Source organism: Sapajus apella, unplaced genomic scaffold, assembly GCF_009761245.1.
Source record: "Sapajus apella isolate SASKATOON/1434 unplaced genomic scaffold, GSC_monkey_1.0 scaffold3, whole genome shotgun sequence".
Lineage (NCBI taxonomy): Eukaryota > Metazoa > Chordata > Mammalia > Primates > Cebidae > Sapajus > Sapajus apella.
In genome coordinates, this window is record NW_022436943.1 from 12,284,817 (window position 1) to 12,309,514 (window position 24,698).

A 24,698-nucleotide genomic window follows, 5' to 3' on the forward strand; every position below is an offset into this window, starting at 1 on the left:
AAAAAAAAAAAAGAAAATAGAGGACATAATATTTTGTATATATTCTAATTACATGCATGTTCTTTGTAGTATTAAATTATATCTGTAGTTTTAAAGTATTTTCTTATAAATATTTTAGAAACCATGTGTTCTTAATTACATTTCCTGTGATTTAGTCATAACATAAAGAGAGAAACAAAATTTAAACTGAATATTTAGTATTTATATAAAATGTGATGCTAATATAGAGGTCTGATATTATATATTTTTATATACTCATCCTTCAACAAACATTTTGTTGACTATGCTCTTAGATATTTGATAGAAATCTCAGGAAAGACTTAGCATTATGTAAAATTTAAATGAAAATATTAATGATCTATACTTCCATAAGAAAAGCAGACTATATATATATATATAATTGCATTTTAGGTTTTGGGGTACATGTGAAGAACATGCAATATTGTTGCATAGGTACATATATGCCAATATAGTTTGCTGTCTTCCTCCCCATCACCTATATCTGGCATTTCTCCCCATGTTATCCCTCCCCAACTCCCCACCCCCTGCTGTCCCTCCCCTAGTTCCCCCCGACAGACTTCAGTGTGTGATGCTCCCTTCTTTGTGTCCATGTGTTCTCATTGTTCAACACCCGCCTATGAATGAGAACATGCAGTGTTTGATTTTCTGTTCTTGTGTCAGATTGCTGAGAATGCTGGTTTCCAGGTTCATCCATGTCCCTACAAAGGACACAAACTCATCATTTTTTATAGCTGCATAGAATGCCATGGTGTATATGTGCCACATTTTCCCTGTCTAGTCTATCATCGATGGACATTTGGGTTGGTTCCAAGTCTTTGCAATAGGAAACAGTGCTGCAATTAACATTTGTGTGCATGTGTCTTTATAATAGAACAATTTATAATTCTTTGTATATATACCCAGTAATGGGATTGCTGGGTCAAATGGAATTTCTATTTCTAGGTCCTTGAGAAATCACCACACTGTCTTCCACAATTGTTGAACTAATTTACACTCCCACCAACAGAGTAAAAGCATTTGTATTTTTCCACATCCTCTCCAGCATCTGTTGTCCCCAGATTTTTTAATGATCGCCATTCTAACTGGCGTGAGACGGTATCTCAATGTGGTTTTAATCTGCATTTCTCTAATAAGCAGTGATGATGAGCTTTTTTTCATATGTTTCTTGGCTGCAAAAATATCTTCTTTAAAAAAACACATTAAACTTCATATGGAACCCAAAAGGAGCCCGCATAGCCAAGACAATCCTAAGCAAAAAGAACAAAGCTGGAGGCATCAGGCTACCTGACTTCAAACTATACTACAAGGCTACAGTAATCAAAACTGAATGATACTGGTAGGGAAACAGAGATATAGACCAATAGAACAGAACGGAGGACTTGGAAGTAATGCTACATATCTACAATCATCTGATCTTTGACAAACCTGACAAAAACAAGCAAAACAAGCAATGGAGAAAGGATTCCCTATTTAATAAATGGCGTTGGGAAAACTGGCTAGCCATATGCAGAAAGCTGAAACTGGACCCCTTCCTTCACCTTATTCAAAAATTAATTCCAGATGGACTAAACATAAGACCTAACACCATAAAAACCCTAGAATAAAACCTAGGCAATACCATTCAGGACATAGGCATAGGCCAAAACTTCATGACTAAAACAACAAAAGCAATGGCAACAAAAAGCCAAACTAGACAAATGGGAACTAATTGAACTTAAGAGCTTCTGTACAGCAAAAGAAACAATCATTAGAGTGAACCAGCAACAAACAGAATAGGAAACAATTTTTGCAATCCATCCATCTGACAAAGGTCCAATATCCAGAATCTACAAAGAACTTAAACAAATTTACAAGAAAAAAACAACCCCATCAAAAAGTGGGCAAAGGATATGAACAGATGCCATGATTTATTTTTAAGCCTTAATACATTCTTTTCTGAACACAATCTCTTCATTTCAACACTGATAAGTTGCGATGTTGAGATGAAGAATGTGATGAAGATCACCACACCCCTCTCTCAGGTTGAATGTTCTGTCCCTCTCTGTTCAGGACCTTAAGGGTTTATATTCACATAATACATATGTTCTTTGGCTTAAGTAGATCTCAAATGATAAGGTTCAAAATTGCATACCAATTTTTTTTATTTCATTTTCCTAAATAGTTTCAACCTCTTTATTGCCGTGGTACTGCTCTGAGTACCACCACCCTTTCTATTCAGATTGACCCAGATATGTGACATTAATTTTCCTAGATATTTTTAATTCATGACAATGCAGTCTGATCCTGTCTTCTTCTTCTTAGATTTGACCGAATAGGCTCTGTCAAAATCTTTCTTCTACAAAAATACGGATGTAGGCAGATACCCACTCTGACACATTTATATCCATACATCTCCATTTTATACAGATGAAGAACAAAATGATTGTTAGTCTTCAGATAAAGACTTGCAATTTTCCTCAATGCCTATATCACATCTATTTACAATAAAACAATGGAGAGTTTTCCTGTATTTAACATCCCTTAAATTGACAAAGCCTTTATTTCTCTTTTTGTAATATGTGGGGTGGGTTGAAAAGGGTACAATCACCATTTAAACAAGTTAAATATGACAGTCCACCTACTTCAATACCTAGTAAATAATAAATATTAAAATAAATATTAAAACAGTTTATTTCCTGGTAACTACAGTGCCAACTGCACATATTGATTTAACATTAAACCCATAATTTCTAGTGCATCTCTCACTGTAGTATGGTTTATAATATTTTTAATCATAAAAGCAGTATCTTTGTGTAAGTTTTTTAAAAACTGGAAGTCAGAAAAGTATTAAAATCTTTAAGACTTTCACTCAAAGATAACAACTGCAGTCCTGATAAATTTAATCAGTATCCTCAGTAGATAGTAAATATATATTAATTACTAGATAAAGTAGAGATGTAAATCTGGGCAGCTATATGAACAATTGCTATGTATGGTTCATAATTTTGAAATTTGTCTAATGACTAATATATAGCTTTAAAATATGTCTGATGACTAATGTCTAGTGATTCAGAATATTCTGGCATGTGATTGAATATAATAAGATTATTTTAATGACCAAAATTCAGGTTATCTCTGATTTTAGCTCTTAGATATACTGTAATGAACATATTTATGTGCATAAAATTTTGTTTGCCACTCTAGCTATTTCTTTAGAATAGAGTCACATAATTATTAGGCAAAAGAGCATGAACTTTTTAAAAGAACTTAATATGTTGTAATGTTGTTTTTCAAAAATCCAGAGCCAGTTTATACTACTACCAGTAATATATAAGACGGACAGTCCATTTGACCCTGAACAGAACAATAACTATGAAAGTAGTGCTAAAAAAGAATAACTAAATTGTAATAATGATAGTATTACTGAATATTAAATTTTATTATGTGCCACAGGCAAATTTTTATTTAATCCTTACTGCACCTCTATTAAGTAGATTCTGTTATTATCGTGACTTTACAGATAAGGAAAGTGAAATACAAAGAATTAGATAATGTGAGGTAATAGTTGTAGGTAGGGATTCAGGTTAAATACCTAGATAGGATGGCTACACAGCAAGCATACAGATTCAACCACTTGAACCTGTCTGCCTGAGTATTAACTCTAGTAATACCTGAATTTTCACCTTGACCAATCTAATAATAAAAATTTAATGCCACTGATTTACATACTTTGTTAATACTGAAAGGCACATATTTTTGTTTGTATTATTCCATTGTATGTGTTTTGTGAAATTTCACTAGCTATTTTCTGCTTTGTGATTATTAGACTACTCTACTGAGTTGTTTTCATTAATTTGTAAGATGCCTTTAAATAGAAAGGATATTGATTATTTCATTTTCTTCCACTTGGCTATTTGCAGAGATTGGGAGACAGCCAAACTAACTTTTTTCACAAGAAATGATAAGGAGGCTATCTCCCTTTGACTTGCCTATGGAGAGTACCTTTCACTTATTTGGGTACCAGACTGGAAGTTATAGATTGTTTTCTCTGTATTGCATTACATTTTTTCTGTCCCACAAAAATATTTTTTGATAAGTTGGGAGAGGCCAGTATTCAAATTTGATCCTACTGATAGTTTAATTTTAATGACTTTTTACATAGAACCTCCTTTTTGTCTTTTTGGAGTTTTAAATTTTCTCTATTGTAATATGTAGAATATATTTCTTAATTTCTTTAAGCTTAGAGTCTAGTTTAGCAGACTGTATTTTATCTGTTTTCTTTTTACAAATTTTGATGTGAAATAATAGGCTTCCTGAGTTCATGAGGCAGCAGTTATTTCTAATCAAAATGTTATGAAATATGCTTAGTAAAGTTATTAAGACTTTTGAAAATATAGAAAAACATTAAAAAGGAACTTAGTTATATATTCAGTATCTCACAAAAAATTCATTCAGGAGGATGTTATTCATAGCAACAATATAAACCAGATTAATTTCATCTTCCCAGTTTCCATAATTGAATAAATTATAATTAGAGTTTAAGGCACATGTGGCTATTGTGGTACTTCTAAAATACGTTGAAAAATTCTTTGACACTTGTCCCATTGGAACACAGAGTCTAATTCATCTCCTCCTGAATATGAGTCATATTTAGTGACTCCCTTCTAATGAACAGAATGTGATAGAAGTGATGCTATGTGACTCCTGAGACTAGGTCATAACAAAGATATAGTTTCTAACTAGAGCTAGCACTTTCTCTCTCTCCCTCTCTGACCTTTTATTTCTCTTTAAGATATTTGACCTTACAGTACAGTCACTGTGTTTCAAAGAACCCCAAGCCATATGAGACCTGAGACCCAAGTAGAGATGAATCTCCACCAGTGGCCAACACCAATTCGCAAGTTCTGGGAGTGAGCCACTTACCCTGAAATGGACTCTAGCCCCAATCAAGTCTTCAGAAGAATGCAGACCCAGACTGTATCAAATTGCAATTTCCCTAGAGACCCCCAAGGCAGAACTAGCCAAGCCTTTTCCAAATTCCTGGCTCAGAACATTCAAGAAAGATAGTAAATGATTATTCTTGTTTAAATGGACTAAATTTTTAGAGACCAGTGATACACCATTAGATATATAGCATAGCTTTCTAAAAAAGAAAAAGAAAAAAGGTTATTTTTTAGAAAATTACCTAGCAAAATAAGAATTTAACTTTTTCAATTCTCTAGGAAATTATCTAGAAAATTCAAGACAAAGAAGTATAGCAATATATTGAAGGTAAAAGCATACAGGAAGAGTAAAGAAAATATATACAAATTACTAATTGAAGCATGGCCAATTTTTAAAATAACTTTAACATTATTTTTATTCAGTAACTAATGACTATATAAAAATGCAATGCTATTAACTTTGATTCTTCTGCTTATATCAGAAAATAAAGAAGAGGGTAAAAAACTGACAATTTTCCCTGCTTTTTCCATATTTTGTGGAAGGAAAGTCAATAAATACGTAGACAGAGAATACAAAAACTGCCTACATATTACAAATGGCATGTCTCTTTTTTCATTCCAAAGGTTTTTATTGGAGTCTCAAACGATGGTTTGAGTAATGCACAATGTGAATTACTTTGAGTTTAAATGGAATAACTAAAAGGAGAGATGTAGAATGTATAGAAATAGCTATCCACCTGACTAGGTGTATATAATAATGGGATACTCCAATGACCTATTATATTGTAAATTATTTGAGAAGAGAATATATTGAGAAGCACCTGAAATTTTAAGGACCCTAAATTCACTGAAAAAGAAAAATGCTGAGGTAAATTTGAAAAGCTATAAGGGGAACTAACAGATGATTAAGCATAAAATTGGAAGATGTGACTATTTTGAGAATGTGTAGTAATTTTTCTACAGAAAGAGAGTAATGCAAATGAGACATACACAGTGTCAGCATCTGAACAATCAGCTGTAAGTGAAGAATTTATTATTTGGTGCCAAAATAACCTTGCGATAATTTAGCAGAATAACATTTTTATGTCCCAAAATATGTTTAGAATTTAAGTTATTAGAAACAGTTTTAAATGCCTTTATTGCTCACTGACAAAGTCAAAAACATGATTGAGTGAACCTAAAAACTTAAATACCTTGGCTGTGTTGACAGAGCTTATAACAAATCAATGTTCCCATTGAGATCAAGAAAAGACAGATAAAACAAGTGTATGTAGGTGTATGTGTGTGTGTTCAAAAACTTCAGAGAACTGCCAGGATATCCAGGACTTGATATGTGAAGATCCTGGTGAAAATGAAACCAAAGAAACGTGAGCTTACATACTAGGTGATCCTAAGGTGTTTGCCAATTCTGGTTGAGACTTCAGGTTCAGGGTTGATGCTATGGTACAGAGAAGCCAAAAGAACTTTTAGGAATCTTCTGGAGATAAGGTAACAACAAATTGGAGTTTGAAGCCATGAAGGAAACCAGGATTAAGGGACCGAGATCCCTGAGAGTAGGGAAGCACCAAGAAGTAAATTCCAGTACTATGTATTGTTCCATTCAGGGTTTTATCAAATTTACAAACTGCACTGGATTAAAAACTAAGAGCCAGTCAAAAAGCAACTGAAACACAAAATAAATTCTTCAGTTGGCTCATGGTTGTGAGGGTATGAAAATTAAAATATAGGGTCTGTTAGGAATAATGGACTTTGGAAAACACTAGATGAGCACAGTTGGGACATCTAGAGAGTCACACTCTAGGAACAGGGTCTTCAAGAGAATGTAACCAGACTCCTCAGTTTCCAATAGGACACAGGCAATTTGCCCAATTTTAAATATTTACCAGAGGATAGTATGAATATAGACAAAAATATTATCTAGTATCTCCCCAATATTTATACACACTGCCTGGTATTCAGTAAGATTGCCAGGCATCCAAAAGAAACTAGACCTAGAAAAAAAAAATCAACACACACGATTCAGGTGTTGGAATTATCATTCAGTCTTTAAAATAACTGTGACACATGTAACCAAAAAGTAGATATGAGGTTGCAAATACAACATTAAATGGAATATATTGCAAAGGATCAAATAGAAACCCTAGAACTAAAAAAAAAAAAAAAAAAGATACAATAACTGAAATTAACAACTCAAGAGATGTATTTCATAGAAAAATGGGCATAGTCGAAGAGAAGATGTGTGAATTGAAAGAGACTAGTATCTATCTTCCAATATCAAGAAAACAGAAAATATCCAAGCTTAAACACAAAGAAATCAAGGAGAGAGGGCAAAATGAGTAAAGACATGCATATAGGACACAATGAAAAAAATATCTGACACCTGTGAAATTAGGAGACTTCAAATGTGAGAAAATAGAGAAAAAAGAATAAAAGCAATATATAAAGAGAAAATTGCAGGAAAGTTTCCAAAACAGATGAAAAATATCACACCACTGAACAAGTGTTTGAACCCCAATCAGATTGAGTTCAAAGGTTATTACTCAGACCTGTCATAGTAAAACTAGTGAAATCCAAAGAGAACTTCTTAAATGCAGTCAGAAGAGGCAGAAAAAAATGAAGGCACTTGTGTTTAAGAGAGGAAAAATAAAATTGGCATCTGACTTCTTGATGTTAGCATTGAAAGTTAAAAGACAATTATATTGATGGTTTTAACATGTTTGAAGAAGAACAGGTTGAGTATTTCTTATCCAAAAATTCAAAAATGCTTGTGGACAGAAGTATTTGGATTTGGGGAGAAGGAGGTAAAGACTGGGGGATTTGGAATATTTGCATTATATTTACCATTTGAGCATCCATAATCCAAAAATCTGAAATTCAAAATGATCCAATGAGCATTTGCTTTCAGTGTCATGTCGGGACTCACAAAGTTTCAGATTTTAGAGTATTTCAGATTTTAGATTTTTAGATTAGGGATGTTCAATCTTTAATAGCCACCTAAAATTGTATTACAGCAAAAAAATCTTTCAGAAATGAATACAAAATAAATATCTAGATAAAGAAAATCCAAGATAGTTTCTTGGTAACATATCCACACTAGAACGAATACTAATGATTTCTGGCAGATGAATATGCAAAAGTTCAAGATGACCAAGACAGCATTGAAGGAGGAAAAACTCCATAGATTACTTTTATTACCAGATATAAGACTTTTAGTAAAGCTACCAAAATCAGCAGCGTACTATATTGGCATAAGTATTGACGAGAAGACTATTAATGGAACTGAATTGGTAATCCAGAAATAAATCCACACATCTATAGTTTGATTAATGATGATCACTCTACAGTAATAGAGTAGGGAAAAGTTTGTTTTGTTAAGCAATGCTAGTTTAACTGGATATCTATATGGATGGAAAAGATGAGTGTTGACCCCCAACCTCACACAACATATTTTAATGTGAAAGGTAAACCATCAAGAACTTAAACTATCATGTAGAAAAACGTTTCCATAATTATAGACAGAAAAATATTTTAAACGGGATACCTGTATAAGCTTACACCACAAATTGGACTTCATTATTCTTAACATTGTTTCGTTTTTTAAATGCCATTAAGAATATGAAAAAATTAGTCATTTATTTGGAATAGATATCTGTAATGCCTATCTATAAATAAATCATATGTAGAATATGTCATTGGAATATAGTTCTTCATGAATATCGTGCATTCCTGTACATCTTGCAAGTGAGGTACTAGCTACTCTTTTTCTCTGGGCTACCTTTTGACAATGTCAGTATAAAAAAGATAGCCTTGAAAGATACAGATAATGTATATCTCTCTGGAATAAAGAGTTTACTGTCCAGTAAAATTAGCATAATACCTTCCTCTAGAACAAAGAGCAGGCCTGTTTATTGCCCTTTATAAACTATTTTGGTTCCTTAATCTCCAAGGTTTTGTTTTCTAATGCAGCACACTGAATCTGGAGGTATCTATCTGGATATATGCATATCACTCCCAGGGTATATGGTGCAAAAGTAAAATATACTGATGCTTGTTCTGCCATGAGTAATAAGATCTTCACTCTGACTCAGGTATATTATGTCTTCCAGCATTCCATGAAATAATGACAGATTAACTTTGTACCTCTAAAATAGGGCAAGTCTCAGATCCTTCACAGCCCTTGATGTAAACCGACAACTCCAATATGGCAAAAAGAAATAGGTAACCCAATATAAAAATGGACAAAATACTTCAACAAGCATTTCATGAGAAAAAGAATATACAAATAAGCATATGAAAATTTGTCAACATCATTACTGATCTGGAAAATCTAAGTTGCAATGAGATATCACTCATCCTCCAGAATAGCTAATAAAAATATTGATGGTAACAACAATTATTCATGAGAATGTGGAACAGTTGAAGTTCCATACAGTCCTGGAAAAGGAGAAAAAATTATGTGTATATAAACATATACAAACATATGTATTAGAAAACTATTAATCACTATTTAAGCTGAACGTATGCATGACTGTTGAACAAGTATTTTAGTGTGGGGTGGGCAGTGGTATAATGTGATGTGGTGTATGAAAACTTATGTAATAGAATGTTCATGGAGGTGCTGTTGTTAATAGCCCCAAACTAGAACAACTCCAATATTTATCAACACCAAAAACAAACAATTTATTTATTCAAGAGAATACTACACAGTAGTGAGAAAGAACAAACTTTATACAGGCTCATGGATGAATCCCACAACATGCTTACTTTTAAAAAGCTATTCACAAAATAATAATTAAATTTACAGTGTATTTAATATGAACTCAATTCATATTAAATATAAATTAATTTAATTTATTTAATATTTATTTTGTTTAATATGAAGTTCAAACACAAGCAGCCTAATCTGTGGTTATTGGGATCTGATAGCCATTCCTTTGGGGATGTAGCAACCAAGGAGACCCAAGCAGATGCATTGCCAGTAACATTTGTTTTCTTGATCTGGTAATTGATTACATAGGGTTTTCATTGATGATCAACTAACCTGTGCACTTAGGATTTGTGCAACTTTATACTATGTACATTTTTACATTAATAAATTATTTAAATTTTTTAATTTGATTTAATTGAAAAAGACATGGGAACCCACACAATATGGCAGACTCTGCAGTTTGTAGTCAAGCTCCTTTAGTGCTCAGTGTCTATTTCACTCCTCCTTCACTCTCAAGTGGAGTTTTCCAGGCTCCTCTCAGAAGCCATTTTTAAATCTTAGTTGTCAAATCCATGAACCTTTTTAAATCATCTCTTTCTTGACATCTAATTTTGTTTAACCTCTGCTTTATGAAAAATTTTAGCTCTTTTTAACTTCCCTGAGTAGAAGATAGAGTAGGCTACTCACTCTATCTTCTACTGTTTGAACTCTTCCAAGTTACTCTTCTTCAGGATTTCCTTCTTCCACGTGCCTCTATATTTTGACCCATGAATTTTATTTTCCTTTCTTTTTTAATCTTTCTGTATCTTTTTCTGCCTGTTTATTTACTGCTATGGCTTAACCTACTTATAGAAAAAAAACCTGTAAGAACATTAATACTGAGCCAGTTTTTCTTCAAGAGTTTCAAACCCTAATTTCACTGTTCCATAGGAATCTCATCTGAATAAATTCCAAAGTTAATTTTTCATGTCCCCAGACCTACTATAGTTTTCATATTCTCTGCCTTTGTTAATCTATTAGCATGTAATTGTTCAAACCAGAACCCTGGTGTTACCCTGGATGTTTTTTTTTGTTTGTTTGTATTTGATTTTTTAGTTTGCCCTTTATCTCATTTTCTCCCCACTATAACATGGTTACATCGATTCTCCTCTTCATATGTATATGTGTGTATATACATAGGTATATGTTACATATATCCATGACACTTGCCATCCATGACACTTCTACCTTAGTTCAGATTCTCATTATTTCTAACACAGGCATTTTGATTAGAAAACAACTGGGTCACCCTGGCTTCAGTTTTAACCCCCAAGACTCAGTCCCACAACAAAATCGTAATAGAATTGTTCATTTCATCTGAGTCTTAACTAGCCTGTACATACTTCTGTCTTAGAACTGCAATACTTGTAAAATATCGTTGAGCTTGCTTACACATCTATCTGACTATTGTGTACTTAAACTGGAAGCTTGTTTTATCGACCTCAGAAGCTACTGTGCTTGTAGCATTTTAGATGCTAAGCATATGGCTATTGAATGGATATCTCTGTGATTTTTAGCTGTTTGTATTTTTGTGTTTATTAATCAGTCTCCCTTATCAGACTAAGCTCACTGAGAGGCAGGTCAGTGTGCTTAATCTAATATTCAATAAATGTTTGCTTAATGAATAAATGCATGTAGTGGAATTAAGTTTCGCTGAAATAAACTTTGATTAGGAACATGTAAAGGACTAAAAGATTAATAAAAGAGCTTTAAAGTAGCTCAAAGGAAGGGAATCATATAAAAATTCAATGGAATAATTGTGAGATAGTTAATTCATTATAGAAAAAGGAAAGGTTTATTTCTTATCCTTTTTTTAAAGATGAAAAAGCTTATTTGGAAAAATTCTACTCATATACTTTTCCAGACATGAACAGACTGAAGAATTACCAATTAAATAGTTCTCAAACTAATGATATTTTAGAACAAGACATAAAAATAAGCCTACATATATCACTAGCATCAGATCCAGGTGTTTCATAAGGTGGGGCAGAAAAATACAGATTAGTGGATCACATGTCTAGCCAAGCAAGGTAGTAGAAAAAGTAAGGGATGGGTACCAAGAACATTTATATTAAATAAGCTGGTAGGGGAAACACCAACATTGTCCCTAGAAAGGATAATACCTGATGAATTAATTGGAATATATTGAGAGGAAAAGTAGAAAAATATTTAGAGAGAAGATAGATACATGGTTTAAAATTATTTAGATACTCGTGTTTGGCAATGTACAATACCAAAGACCCTGAAACTTAATCACTTTTTAATGAAAAAAAAATTGGCTTACAAAATAGAAAATAAAGTGTTTAGAAAATACAGGTACTTCTCTGGGTAAAAATAGTTCTTGGGAAGATCTGTTCTAGGTACATAATTTATAAACATTTGAATACCTTTAAGTTTGAAGTTGAATTAAACCTTCATGGATATTGGATATATAAGGAAAGGAAAAGAAAAACAAAATTTCTTTATTTATGTAAGTATGAAGAAAGATGCTTTTAATAATCTAAGAGCTTTGTGTCTTTAATATTTTAGTGGACCAAGGGAGATGCTGGGATTTTGAAAGCAATTTCTTATGGTTATTATTTTTGTGAGAATTGGTGACATATTGCAGGAGTTGGAGTTTCTAATTAGCTGCTAAGAAGCATATGCTATAAAATAATTTAAAAATACATATTCATATGCACATTTTTCTGCAAGTGTTTTACATTTCTGTACAGGAGTATCTTGCTTTTTAAATCATTTTCTGCTTTTGGAGGCTCTGATTAGTTATCTTTTCTTTGTTTTTACATTCCATTTTATTTACAACAGAAAACTGTTCTGACACTGAATTGCAATCTACTTTCTTTCTTTTGATTTTTTTTTATATGGTTCAACTTGAAGATTATATTACAAGATGAAGGTCAACAGGATACAAAATGACCAAAAAAGTGATTATAATTAATATGTTAATCTGTCACATTGTTAGTTCAGGTTCTAAGTGTTGTATTTAATTCTACATCATTATTTTAAGCTCTAATTTTGTTTGTCAAAAAAAATGGCTACTAAGACTTAAGAGTCATTAATATGAAAATATGTCTGCACAATCTCTTTGTCAAAGGTAGAGAAAGATGACTCTAGATTACTCATGATTATAACATTTAAAGAATGTGACTACTATTGCAGAATGAATAGAGAAAATATTCTTCAGACATAAACAATACTGTTACACAATCATTAAAAGTTCAATTTACCCATCACTAGCTCCTGATTCTTCAGCCTTTGTAGAATAGTAACTGAAGAGGGTTATTGCAGACTCCTAGTGGACAAGACAGTGTTAAAGAGGACGCTGTGTTTCTGGATGATTTTTGGGAGAACAATTCTTGCACAAATACTTCATTTCAAAATTTAGCAAGTCAGATCTCTATAATTTTTCTTTATCTAAGTGTCATGTTGAAAAGTAGCAGATTTTGAAGCTTGTAATATGTTCCCTTGAGTCAAATTTAATAAAGTTAATGGCAATATAATTCAATACAATTTGTTTTTTCTCTGTGCTTAAGTAACACGAATTCCCCAAACAGAATGTGAAATAAAAATTATTATAGTTTATATCATTTAACATTATCGTAGAAGATAAAAAAGGCACAGTGTTAAAGGGGAGAAAAATTGCTAACTGAATACAGTAAACCTAGGTTTGAATTCTGGCTTTACCAGTGATTAGCAATATTCCTTGTTATTTATTTAACTTTCCTGTCAGTGTCTTCATAGGAAAAACGCAGATAGAAGACTGTCCCTTGCATACTTATTGCAATGAGTGCAAACACCTAGTACAATATCTAAAACCTAGAAATTGCTTCAATTGGCCGCATTCACTATTGTTATTGATGCTGGGGTAACCAGCCCCCAAATGGCCTCCAGTGAGCTACCTCTGGGTAATTATGCCTTGGTGTAATCCTCTCCTCTTGAGCATAAGCTAGACAAAGTGACTCACATCTAATGAATAGACTATGGAGGAAGTAATGGTGAATGACTTCCATGATCAGGTTGTAAATGACTGCAGGTTCCAGTGCAGGCAGTCTTTCTGTCTCTCTCATCAGTCACTGTGGAGGAAGTCAGATGACATGTCATGAGGACATCTAACCAACATATGCAAAGAGCCCACGTGGTCAGGACCACATCTCTGTCCAACAGATAGCAGGATCCAAAGCTTTCCAACACTTCCTGATTCGGCTTTGAAACAGAGCCTCCCCTAGTCAAGCCTTTCGAAAGTTCCAGCCAACAGTTTGAAACCTCACAAAAATCTTATCTTGAACAACCCAGTACCCATGACTTTTGTTTTAAGATGTTGATTTGTTGCGTAGCAATGGCTAACTTAAACAATATTATTCTTGAAGTTGTTTACAAAGTACAATTGAAAAATCATATTTTAAAGAAGTTTTTCCAAGGTTTTTCAAGTATTGAAACATATTCTCATGTACATATAACATATTTAATTTTCTACTTTTTACAAGGGAATCCATGAGTAATTTAACGGCGTATTTTTAAAAAATCTCTATTTCTCCACAGCTAAAATAGATTTTGGTAAAATCACTTCACTGTTAGGATGACTAATAAAATAGAATAGGACAAGGCCAGAGGGATTATGTGAAAATAGTCAAAGTAGTTTCAGAGGGAAATTCTACCTCTGCAGAAGACATTTCCCTTGCAGCAATAAATGACATGATGTAATGAATGGAATCATTCATACACAGTTTGATTCTCATTTCTTAACATTGACCGTCTAAGGTTGTTTGATCAAAATAAAACACACTAAAACTTTAAACAATGAGAGAAGAGGGGCAGATGCTTTATCACATTTATGTATGTTATGTTATTCACATGAAGGAAGTAAGAGAGGTAGCAATTACCAAGGTTTGTTAGGGCAACTGTTAGGAATTAAGGTATGCCTGAGTGAATAGTGAAAGATGGGTTGGATAAGAAAGTCTGAATCAGATTATGAAAGGTAGTTTTCAATGGGTAATTTCAACTGTAATAAGAAATTATTTTAGAATTTTGACCAATAAAGTACTGTGATGATAATGATGTGTTTTGTTAACACTCCATTAATACAGTATAGGACGGTAGATGTTGTCTAGCAGAGCACAGTAAATTCCTCAGAGACACTTGTATCTCCTGTGAATAGTCTGTGTTTTTGGTTGGGCATGCAGTGGACCATACATTCTTGCTGTATGTTATTAAAATTAACAGTCTGTGAGCAAACATCAAAGGAAATGGTAGTCCTTCTTGGTGTCAGCATTGATTCTCTTCTTGTTAATTTTGTCATAAAATTACATTTATATCTTTTACCTTACTTTAGGTGATGAAGTTTATGGAAGATTGCGTGTGTGTGTGTGTGTGTGTGTGTGTGTGTGTGTGTGTGTGTGTAATAATGCAGGATAGGCGTATTCAACATAGGAAGTAAGAATTTGTATTCAAACAGACCTGGATACAAACTTGCCTGTACCATTTACCAGCTTTTAACTTATTTACTCCAGGCCTTTATTTTTCAGGTGCTATCTGAGGTGATTATATCTGCCTTAAAAGATTTTTGTGAGAAGAGTCTGGACCACAATGTGTACCCCATGAATGTTGCTATTATCCTTTAGTAAATGAGACAAACTGCTTCCCAATTAATTACATTCTTTACAATAAAGACATAATTAAAAGGAAAAGAAATCTCACAATCAGGGATTTACATCCTTACCTTTTTTGAATCAATATTTTTAATACATTTTTAAGTGTTCCTGTTTGCTGGAAGAAATTTCCAAGACTACAGTGAAGTTATTATACAAATTTATTTTCTTAGAATCTGTAAAAATTATGAAGCATAAGTGCTTTATTCATTGCTCTACTTATAAACTGCCCCCCCACACATTTCACAAGACATTTAGGTTATGGTTTCCATCCAAGTCATGTATCCTAGAAAGAAAACATTCCTCAGAACATTTGAAATTCTTAACCACATTGCCAACAGAATAGCCTGCCAACTCCTAAGTGAAAACCCAGGCCTTTCAAATATTTGTTTACTAAATAAAAATAAGACAAGATATTTTGCTGCACCTACACTGAAATAATTTAAATATGAATTTTAGTTACAGAATATGTGGAATAAATCACAGACGATTGTAAAGCATGTTTATCATTAAAAAAAGAAATGTCCTTTAATTTTCATTTCCATTTTTATCTTGCTATTTCAGTTCTGCCACTCTAAATGCAAACTAAAGAAAGCAGATAAGACACTTAGGTTATATCATATTCTTTTGCAAGATCCTGAAGTATGCTTTAAAATTTGCTGTATGAACACTAGGCCATGCATGAATCTTCAGATTTTACTAATATATGCCATATACATGTCTGTTTTAAAGTCCACTACATCAAAATGTCTTGATAAAGTGGCTCAGCTAATCCTCACAAATTTTGACTACACAAAAATTATCAAATTTGTGATTCTGCATCTTATTTTTTAAATTCATACATTAAGGACAATTTATCAAGGAAAAATTTACATGTATTACATTGCTTCTTAGAAAACCAATATGAGCTTAAGTTACTGTTCTGAAATGAGAATTACAGAAAGGCAAATACATTTGTCTTTTCTTATTAGCATCAATAGCTTTTATTGAGTTGGGAAATCTTATTTAAAATAAATAACTCTTTGTCAGAAATTCCTGAGTTGTTGATTTCAAGCTCTGGGCAATCACTCTGTCGGCCAACACAGTAAATTAATGCCAACTGTTCTACTGTCAAGCATAAGGTACACAGTATGCAAAAAAGAAATATATATATATATATATATATATGTACACAGACACATATATATATATATAATTTTTATGCATCTATGAATTTTTATACATATATGTGAAACCTACTCTAAAAAGACATGATTATATTAAGTTACTAAGTGTATAATTTTTAAAAAATATTTGTGTACATATTTTAGTCTAGTTTTACTATTATATATCTTTATTTAAAAATGCATGTTGGAGAGAGTATGGAAAGAGGGTTGCTTTAGAAAAAACTAAAAATAAATCTAAATCATTAATAGAAAAAAACAATCTTTTTTTTTTTTTTTTTCCCCATTTTTGAGGGCAAAACAGGCTCTTCCAGAGAAAAGCTTCACTTAGGGAAGAAAGGGAAATCATCGGGATATCTGTATATGTCATGATAAAATTATCATGCTTTTTTTACTGTGCTTGCTGTTGTTCATGTATTAATGTTTTATTTAAAAAATGTTTATAAGTTTTTAATCTCTGTACAAACACTTGAGTATAATGGGTTGTTTTTATTTGCTTTTTGCTTTGTTTTCTAAAAACAGGAAATTATTTATATCTAGGCCATCAAGTCTCTAGTTTAAAAAAATGAATTATCAGGTGGCAATGAACTGAAAATAGCAAAATTTGGGAAACAACTAAAATTCTATCTTCCTTCAACTTTTAAATTCTATCACTAATTTAATCTGCTCCTCCTTGCAGAAAACAAGCAGTTTACTTGAATAGAGGTTAGTTCCTTCTATGAATGTAAATATATCTAGGTGCAGAGAAACATGTTGCATGGGTTTACTCTGAGGGCCATGTAGACACCCACTCTAGCAACTAAATACACAACTGTAACATTGATTTCTGGTTTATTCTCTCTTGCCACTTCCTTCATGTTGGAATTTGTACATCCCTTCTGTGAGGGTCTCTATTGTGGTCCCAAAGAGCTAGGAATTTAAACCCAACTATTCTCCAACTTTTGTTCTCCTTTAGGAAGTGGAAATGAACCAGTAAACCTATGTAAGTCTGTTTATGTCCCCAAATGAGCCTGACCACCATCTAGACCTTTAGACTCCCTTCTTCCACAGTCTATAAATACTTTCCCAATATTTTCCTGGGGACGTATAGTCATGATTGGTTTTAATAAGTATAGAGAGGAGGTCCATCAACGTGATCAGGATATCTTTTTTGCTAATTGTTGCTAATCAAACTCTCCTCCCTTCCCATAGAGGCAGGAAGACAAGGACTCTATCATGCTTGATGATTACATTTCAAAGAATGGCTCCCACATCCCAGATAAAGACATTCCTAGGTTGGGTTGTAAAACTGGCAAGAGTCTGGGATAATATTTACATCTGAAAGGAACAAGGAAAGAATTTATATTTGAAAGTTTCCTGTAGTTAATGCTTTAAGAAAAGGGAAGTCTGGAGCTTATGGTCAGGAAAAAATCTTGTCTAAAGTTTAGTCAAGCTCTGGGGAAAATTAAGGCCATCTAAGATATAAGCCACAAAATACATCTTAAATTCAATTTCCATGTAAGTTACCCTTTTTTTATGCTTTAATCCAAATTGTTTCTTTAGTGTAGGATCAGAAATTTTTTCAATGTAAAATAAAAAAACTTTCTGATGTCCAAATATGTATACCGAAAAAGCAGGAATTTTGTGAACAAAATACACTAATTATTTTGTTAATTATTCTTCTCATATGCAATTGTGCAAGACTGTACTGGCTTTTAACTTTAAGAAGGCTTCAAAAGGCTGATAGGAAACAGAGGCCTTTCTCCACAGCATGCAGGTAAAGGCTGGCCTTGAACTTGCAGCTGGAAAGCTATTTAGAAAGGCCATGCCTTTTCCAGTTCTGCATCTTTGCATCACAGTAAGCTCAATGCCCTTCCTCCAAAAGAGCCAACCTATCTCCTTGTTATGAGCCAGCTCTCATGTATAACAGCATTGTATCATTGGTGAAACAGTAAGTCTTCAAGCACTTTTCTTGTAGGATGAGTTCACATCAGCAAAGTGCTTGAAGGATATAGCAGAATACATATGGGAACTAGAATCTAGATGTGCTGGTGCAAGCAAATGTATGAAACATTTTATAAACTTTTGTACTATTTCTTACTAGTTATTCATTTAAGCACAAAATTTGCAGAGAAAAGCCAATAAAATACCTTACATTGTGAAAATAATGTGAAGTATTTATATATGAAATTTATATGGACAGTCTTTAAAAATCATAACCTTGAAAGTTCTAATCAAAATCCAAGTTGTTTTTCTGTTTTTGGAAATAATGAGAGTAAAATATGAGATGCTCTTTACGTGGAATTTGGTGATTTAGGGGTTATGACCAACAGTAATGTAATAATGTAATAATTATTGTTGGTCATAACCCCTAAGTTCAAAAACTTGATTTCAAATAATTACATCACTCACATACTTCCTTTTCTCATTTTGACTCCTGTTTTCTGTTCCCTTCATCACTACCTTAACCCTCATCACCTAATATCTTTGTCTACTGAAGCAGTCTTCTAACTGCCTTCTTTGCCATTAGTCATTTCACTCCAATCATATTTGCATACCGAGGCCAAATTATTCTACAGCAATATCATTTCAATGTCAAACTTTCATCCGTAGTCTTTTATCTCCTACATAATAATCACACTCATACTTAGCATTCAAAACTCTCCAGAACTTGAGCCCAGTGTATTTCCCTACTCTGTCACTTACATACGTTTGCATAGTAACCATGTTTAACCAGTTGGTGCGCTTGTTTTGGTAAAGTCAGAACTGATATTTAAATTCCTATTCGGGCACATAACAGTCTATTTACTTTCTGTGATCCAGTGTACTAGAGCTTCAATTTCACGTCATTTAGTATCTACCTCAAAAGTTTGTTGTAAGCTTTATTGATTACAGGAATATTCACAGTGGTAGAAGCAGTTGTTTTTGTTACTGAAATTCCCACTTTTTACAGTAAACTATCTTCTAGAGAGTATACAAACTATTTTATATACTTGATGATATTTAACCTGCTAACAACCCTGTCATAGGTGATGTCACACCCACTTTACAAATGAAGAAACTGAATTGCAGAAAGCTTAGTAGTTTACCAAATTGTATACAGTCAATAGTTGCGTCAGGATTTTAAATATGGTTGGCCTTTTATTTTTGATATGTATGTAAGGTGTGGAATGTGATGAGTACATATATGCACACTCACACAAACACACTGGGAAGTGATCACCACAATCACATAAATTCACACATTTTCACCTCACATAGTTACCGTTTTTCTTTTTTTGTGTGTGTGACTAGAACACTTGAGATCTGTTCTGTCAGAAAATTTCAAGTATACATACAGTATTGATAACTATCATCATCATGTTATACTCTAGACCCCCATAACTTATTCATCTTATAACTGAGAGTGCGTACCCCAGAATGTCTTAAAGGACTTAAGTAGGGCAGAAATAACTCCATAATAATATACCGTACTTTGCTAATGCATTCATGTTTTGTGAGATAAATTTTATTGTTTGTCAGATACTTTGAGAGTATTATGAGTTCAAAAGAGTTCCTAGTTACTGAACTACTCTCAGTTCCTAAATGAAGAACAAAAGCGTTGGGTGACTGATCTTTAGAGTTCCAGGCACTCATATTTTCTGGCCCAAGTAGAAAAGTCAATTACACACTATGATAAATTGTTTATCATTAGTTCAATAATTCTGCATATATTTCCTTGCACATAGTAGATAACTGGAAATTTTTTAAAGAATTTGTGTTATATAATTGTTGCTGGTCTGGAAACTGTTGCACATATTACCTGGATTGGAATACAAATAATAATTTGTATTATGCAAATAGTAGTAATAATATGGCAGTTAATTCAGATAAGTTCCTGAAAAGTGGCTTTGCAGTTTATTATGTGATTACTTTTTTTTAAAAGGAGCCAGTAAAGTTGATCTCTGTTGCACTAGCTGCAGAGAGAGGCAAGTAGGCCTCCAGAATCATCCTGACCAATCAAACTGAGCTACCCAGGGAAAAAAAATGTTGCACAGATAAACCACACACACAAAAATAACATGAAACAGAACTGAGAATGTTCTTAGAATCTTAACTGAGCTCAACAGGAAACAAAAAGGGCTTTGCTTTTAGCATGGTGCAATTAACTATATCCAATCTTGCTTTTCTTCAGCAAGGCTTTTATGAATTAAGTAAAGACATGTCTAATTCATTAAATTCAAACTTTATATTCAAACTCCAGCACAGAGGAATAAAATACATAGTTTGGCCTTGATTATTCAGATATTTTCTTAGGTTTTCTACTTTATCTGAGCGATATATACCTAAGTGGTTTTAATTATAGTGATTTAATCTAAATATTTACTTAATTAAAAACTATAAATGTTCGACACTTATATGTTTCTGAAAGTACTTTTTCTGATTTTGGAAGATCTGTTAAATGGCAATTTGTTTTCCTCATATTTTAAGTGCCCAGCGTTTAACTGTGACTTATTAGGCATGCTTCAAACCACATCCATACAGACAGTTCTAACATTCCCAAAAAACCTCTTGAATTGCTGAAGAAATATTTTGAAATATAATTTAAAAAATGAAATTCCATGTACTATACCTATTTCTTCTAATTGTAGCAATACTGTTTAAAAAAAAAAATTGTAAAAAAAAAAAAGTCTCCAGGATTTCAAATTTAATTAAAAGTAAGAAGCAATGAAAATGATAAAAGCTCTTTGAGCAGCTAAATTGGACTGAGGAATTTTTATGGACTGAATTGTGTTCATAAAAATTTTGTGTTTAGAGCCACAAAATTCATATGTTGAAGCTTTAACCTTTCAATCTGATAGTATTTGGAGATCAGGCCTTTAAGAGATAATTAGGATTGGATGAGGTCATGAGAATAAGGTCCAGTTAATGGGATTAGTTTACTTATAAGAAGAAACACAAGCGAGCTTCCTTTTTCTCTCTGTTTACCAAGTGAGTATGCACAGAGAAGCTGGGCATTGAAGAAGTCAGGAAAAAATGCCCTCACCAGAACCTGACTGTGCTGGAGCCCTGAGCTCAGATTTCTGGCCTCCAGAACTATGAGAAAGTAAATTTCTGTTGGTTAAGACACGCAGTATGTGGTATTATGTTATGGCAGCCAGGGCAGACTAAAACATTTACTAAGTTGTAAAATATTAAGTTTATTATTAGTTCAGTGGAAAAAAAGAAATACTATTATTACAGATGCCTACAAAGAGCTCCTGTGCAGCAGCTGTGTTCTTTGAAGGGGGCTTGACAGGGTGGCTCTACTCTCCTGTGATGCTCTGTAGAGCCTTGAAAAGATGTTTAAGGCTAAGAAAAAAGTGGAGAAGTGTGTCGTCTTAGCAAACTAAGCTCTTGATTGTGGATCTGGAGTGTTAGGGGGCTTATGTAAGTTTCTGTCACTTACTGTATAACTTTGGTCAAGTCCCATTGTCAATGAAAGTCATAGTTTCTCAGCCTGTAGAATGGTAATAATAATTAAAAAAAACCTAACTAATATGGCAGGGAGTAGATAAACACGTTAAGTACCTAGGAGTCTACTTAGCACATATGACTAATTAATTGATATTTCATCCTCATCCTGTCACTTGCATAACATATTATAAAAACTATTTTTTCCTTTAATTCTTCAAGTGTTGGGGTATAATAATAGTCCTGTGTAAAACAAAAAAATCCAAAATTCTGAGCATATATAAAAATAAGTTAGGTTTGCCATCAAATAAAGCTCAATAAGATTTATCTGACACACATGTAAATGCTACTCATAATTGTAGGTGCATTGCAAGAAATTTACTCATCAATGGTGAGTAATTAATAAATGATTGCAATAATAAACATTTTCACAGTCAAGCTGTGTTTGATTCAATTGGGGGAAAGAATTTAGAGAAAGGACAGAGGGATGCTTCTAGAGTTTGAGGCATTAGGGCAGCAGCCCAGCCTAGGTGAAATATTGAGGGCAAGGATGGTGGGCAGGGAGAAGGCAAGAGATAGTAACTTGAAAGACTGGAGGCTTCATGGAAGAGCAATAGTGTCAGAAAGAGATGTGTGATAATTCACCCAAGAACAGCTTCTCTCAGCTTCTGTATTGCAAAGCTGTGATCTAAGTCCTTTTAGGTGACCCGTGCCTTCAGGATGTAAATACCAACTCTGCCTTTTAAGGGCTGCCTGACTGAGTAAGTTCCATAGCCTCTGAGAGCTTTGCTAGTAAAGCAGGAGTAATAAAGTTTAGGTCATGATGTTTCAATAAGAAGTTCAGTGACATTTATAGTTTATAATAGATGCTCAATAAATAGTATTTCCTTTATGTTTTCAGATCCGTCTCTCAGACTTCTCTGGCTCTCTGGCAGGAACCATGCTTTTCTGATCACCAAGAGAGTGGCCTCTTTTTGGTGAAGTGCAAAGAGGAATAGCATAGGTACAACAATGTATCAGGTTTTTCAGATTTGAAAAAACATAGGAGACAAGAAAACAGATGATATTTCTACCTCTGGAACTTTTCAAACTCAGACATTCCTTCAGACTAAAAGTTATGCCAAGCCTTTTGGCTATTGTAGAGGGGGTTGGAATGGACAATATTTTCATTCCTTGTTTATTTCAGAAGTGCTATACAAACACTCACATGTTTCAAAGTAGCTTCCTTTCTTCTGTATTTTTCAGTTTTTCTCAGAATCATCTCTTAATCCTAACCAAATGGAGAGGAGTTAGATTGCTAAAATACCCCATAGCACTTATGTATTGCTGCATTAAAAAACTACCCCAAAATGCAGCAACTTAAAGCCACAATTTATTATCTCACATGGTTCTGAAGTTTCTAGCTCTGAAGGTTAGAAATCGAGAAGCGGCTTAGCCAAGTGGTTCTGGCTAGGAGGGTTATTTCAGGGATACCCACGTTGGCTGGGGCTGCACTCATATGAAGGGGTTGGAAAGTTCACTTCCAAGCTAACTCACATGGCTGTAGAGGGGGCAGGTGTGGGGAAAGGTGGGGGAAAGAGAAACAGAGAGAGATAAGATGGAAGTTATGGATATATCGTATGACCTCACTTTAGAAGTCAATTACCATCACTTCTGTCATATTTTGCTGTAGCAAACTGATAAAACCCTCATACAATGTGAGTATGAGATCAGGAGGAGAGGATCACTGTTGTCATCTCTGAGGCTGGCTCCAATATATCTCTTTAGCTTCTCAACTAGAGAAACCAACTGTACTCATGGTCTGATAGAGCTGCAGGTTGAGAAGACTCATTCCATCTTATTCATCCACTAAGCACTGGAGAAATCTCTACAAATCACAGGTTTGATGATGATTTCTGATTTTTATTTCTGGATATGGACTGTAATATTTTAAATATTTATATGTTTAAAATCAGAAATCTGTTCAAATTCACTGTCAGTCTCTTAAACTACAAGTAAATATTAAGAGCATCAGAAGTTTTCAAGGCAATTATGGTCTGTGTTACAATCAAGTTTTATAAGAAAGGCCAATTATACACAGAGGTAGAGGGACTGAACTAACCTGGGAATTTGGAGAAGGCTTCTCAGAGGAGATGACTTTGAATTTTGTTTTAAAATATTAACAAGATTTGCACAATTGACAAAGGCAAGCTAGAGGACATATATTAGGAAAAAATGTTGAGTTTCAACAAGTTTTATAAGACAGCATGTAAAGATAAACTTTGCAAATCTCCAACACTAGGAGAAACTATAATTCATTGAAACATACATAGTTGATAAAAATATAAGCAAGGCAAAATATACAAAAATACATTTAACAAAAATGTAAGCAGTGCAATGAGAAAGTCAGAACTCCGGGTAGTGATGACCTCTGGAAGGAATGGAGGAACCAAAGTTATGGGAACACAGAAACATCAGAGAGAGATCCAACGATGTTGGTGATATCCAAAAATTTTAGTAGGATTATAAATGTTAGAATTATTCAGAACAATTTGTATGTATAAAATATTACACAATCATTTTTTTAACATTCAGGATATGTCAGCAGAAAGAACAGTATGTGAAAATGCATGGAGGGATGAAGGAACTTGGAATAAAATATAGACATAATTATGACAGACATGACAAATAATGCATTATCCTTCATAATATACAGTTTAGTATTCTAATATTGTATTGGAATATACAAAGGAAAGGAGATTAGAGATACAATTGAAAGCAACAAACTCAAAACTCAAAATCTTGCAAA

The 24,698-nt window shown here is 33.2% G+C and overlaps 1 protein-coding gene across 1 annotated transcript in view; it reads left to right on the forward strand.

The window, feature by feature from the left end:
• Positions 1-24,698, forward strand: part of MMP16 (matrix metallopeptidase 16) — a 278,171-nt gene that overhangs the window by 179,195 nt on the left and 74,278 nt on the right. The gene's annotated exons all lie outside the window — the stretch shown is intronic.